Source organism: Pinus tabuliformis, chromosome Q (assembly GCF_031772625.1).
Source record: "Pinus tabuliformis cultivar Carrire ecotype Pingquan chromosome Q, CPIR1, whole genome shotgun sequence".
In the NCBI taxonomy this organism is placed as follows: domain Eukaryota; kingdom Viridiplantae; phylum Streptophyta; class Pinopsida; order Pinales; family Pinaceae; genus Pinus; species Pinus tabuliformis.
The window spans coordinates 1,250,788,325-1,250,791,373 of record NC_142296.1 but is presented as its reverse complement, the minus strand read 5'-3'; the positions used below and the strand labels follow the sequence as shown (position 1 = coordinate 1,250,791,373).

Sequence of the window (3,049 nt, the reverse complement as noted above, 5' to 3'; positions counted from 1 at the left end):
AGGGGAGGTACTGGGCGCTTGAGATGGGCCCAACCCCAAGAGCTACAGCCTCCCAAGAGAGATTTAGAGATGGTACAAAGCTGAATTCATCTTTATTAATCAAGAGTGAAGAGTTACATCAAAACTGTCCACAAGGAGAGCTTGAGAATGAGCTGAAAGCAAAGCTAATCTTTTGCCTACAAATCGAATTACAAAATGACTACAATAAGGCTGTGAAATGACTAACTACTAGCTACTATCTACTGGCTAACTAGCTAACATCCACTGGCTAACAAAATGACTAACTGGCTAACCAAAATGAGGCCCTAAGCCTTCTTATTTATACAAATTGAGGACCCAACAACCCTCCTAAACTTTAGGGACTCGGCTACCCAAAACTTGGAGTTAACAGCAGTCCTGCTTGACTTGCTTGGCTACCCTTGTGCTGATTGATTCGGTGGCCCTTGAACTCCGAGCTGATGGTGGAGAATTCGAGGTAAGGGCCCATAAATGAAGGGGACACCTTCCTACAAATCCTCTAGCTTGTTCTCCCACGAATTTGGCTGCCAAGTGCTCATTAAGACCTTCAATTTTGTCTCCAAGTTGACCAAAAAGGCTACAAAAAGCACCCATTAGACTTGTTGGCATAATGACTAACCAAATTCACTCTATTAACATAAATGTAATCAAAAACATGCAATAAACTAATGAGAATGGTGGATTAAGTCAAATTAGGAGGTTGAATGAGCCCAAATAATTGTCCATTTTTGGGGCTCATCATCACCCCCCTACTGAAAGTGTTGCTCATCCTCTGAGCAACCAATCTCTCTCCTCATCTTTGATGGCCCTGGTGGCCTCCTTGGCTAAAATCTCAGCCGATTTCTCCTTTGGCTTCCCTCTTTTCAAACTTCCTGTAGAAACAGTTCGTTGGCTTCCTGTAGAAACAGTCCTCTGTCTTCCTGTAGAAACAGTCTGCTAACTTCCTGTAGAACCAATTTTCTCTGATTTTGCTTGCTTGGCTGGGGGTGCCTTCTCCTTGAACTGTGCTGTGGCAGCCTTCATCTTCTCCTCCTTTCTGCTCTTCTTCCTCACGGCCTGCTGCTTTTCCTGTTGAATTCTCAGCCTTGTTATGAGTGTGCAAGTATATGCAATCATATGGAAGAAATGGTGGCCTTGGCATTTCCTAAAACCTGCAACGTGAGGGCACTCGTATGTTTTGTAACAAGGAAGTTGGTTAAATTCACAAGATAAGCCATGGTCATGTTTCCAAGCAACAGGAATATGATAAAGGTGTTTTCTCTGGCTTTTTCAATAGCAATCGCTACTACATTACCCTCCACAAAAAGAGTAACAGGAAGCAATAACAGCGCAGCAATTGGTGCCATGTACATGAGCAAATTCATAGAGTGAAGCTTCTCTGCCTCAGAGGTAAGCAGGAGCCCCTGAACAACTGATTTCAATGCTCTGGCAGCAGTTGATCCTAGGCAAACCAAAAAGCCAAAAAGGTGGAATAATGGCTTACTGTTGCTTGCAATAACAGTGCCAAACACCACAGGCACCAAGGCCATATAAACCACAGAAGACTCCCTCTTACATGTTATTATAAATGCAAAATATTGCTGTGAAGAAGGGAGTTGTTGCCCCAATAGTTTGATTGAAGGAGACTGGCAAATAGCGCAGAGAAATATTGCCACAAACAACCGAGAAGGAGAAAATGAAGCTCAGTGCCAATATCTCAAGCAACTTTCTCCTGGAGATGATGAGCTGCATTGGTACAATCTCTAACCATGAAATTGCCAGAAAACAATAAAATGAGCAGGCACACATGTGCAACATTGTGAGGAATATTGGGTATCTGCATCCAAAAACTAAGTAGGCATTTGTTAAGCAATAGCACACCAATATTGGAAGAGTACCAAGCTGCAATAATGAGAGCTGTTGTAATAGTCTGGGACACAGGAAATGCACCATATTTTCCTTCTCCTGTTCTCGATTTAGACATCTCCAAACTAGCTTGGATCTGTGACATAATCCCTTTACAATCCTGGATCACCTGCATAAAATTCTGATATGATACCTTACTCTGTTTTAACAATTATGTTCATGCATGCAAAAGACCCTAACCACGTTTTTTCTTCTGTTCTCTTCCTTTTTTTGGCAGAAAGAGATCTGAAGGACATTAAGAATTCTTCAGCTATCTGGTTATGAGAGGAAGAGTTTGCTTCTACAGAGAGAGGACAGAGACCAAGTTTTCTTCTCAGGGCAAATTCAGATATGAAAATTTTAAAAGTTACATCCATAGGCTGGCTCTCACAGCTGCATATGCCTTCTTTATAAGAGAATTTTAGACCAGAAACGTGGAGAGATGCAGAAAAACTGAGAAATTCCATGCAACACACAATCACACTGCTATTTTTGACTTACAGGCAAACTGGTCTCTAATTCTCCTGCTCCAGATAGTTCAATTCACCACCTTTCAAAATATATATCATGCGTAGAAGAGTGCGTTCGAGCCTACCCTTCTCGGAACTCCAAATCCGATGAGGGAAGGCTCAGGTTTCTTTGTTCCAAAACGCTGTGTCATACTTCCTGTAGAAGACCCACCCATTTTCTGTAGAATGCCCTTGCATAGGTGGGTTTAAGAAAAAAAAATGGCTGAGAAAGCTTGGTTTGCTGCTATGGGGCTGGTATGGAGCTTGTTGCAGCTGCAAGAAATGTGATAAACTGGAAACAACATCGGTGAGAGTTCGATTGGCCATTATGAAGATTTCCGTTGATGGAGGGTGAGCTGGCCAACTGCACGTTGGCCCCATGCAGACTGTTGGTCCCCACTGTAGTGTAATTACGAACTGTAGTCCTCTGCCTGTAATCTCATCCATCAATCACGCTGAAGTTTAACTGTCCATCACTACCTGTTTTCAATTTTCTTCCTGAGATGGCTGAGCGCACGTGTCTCATTCACCCACCAAGCGCTGTTGAACTGGATGAGGGTGGCCAGTTAGCTGGCCACCGATTTTTCTAAATCCAACCATCTCATTGCTCATGCTGTTTACGAATTACATTCATGCGA

General features: G+C 42.8%; 1 pseudogene; it reads right to left on the bottom strand.

Moving 5' to 3' along the window:
• Positions 1-1,130: 1,130 nt before the first annotated feature.
• On the bottom strand, positions 1,131-2,008 carry LOC149224351 (putative sugar phosphate/phosphate translocator At1g12500 pseudogene; annotated as a pseudogene).
• Positions 2,009-3,049: the final 1,041 nt, after the last annotated feature.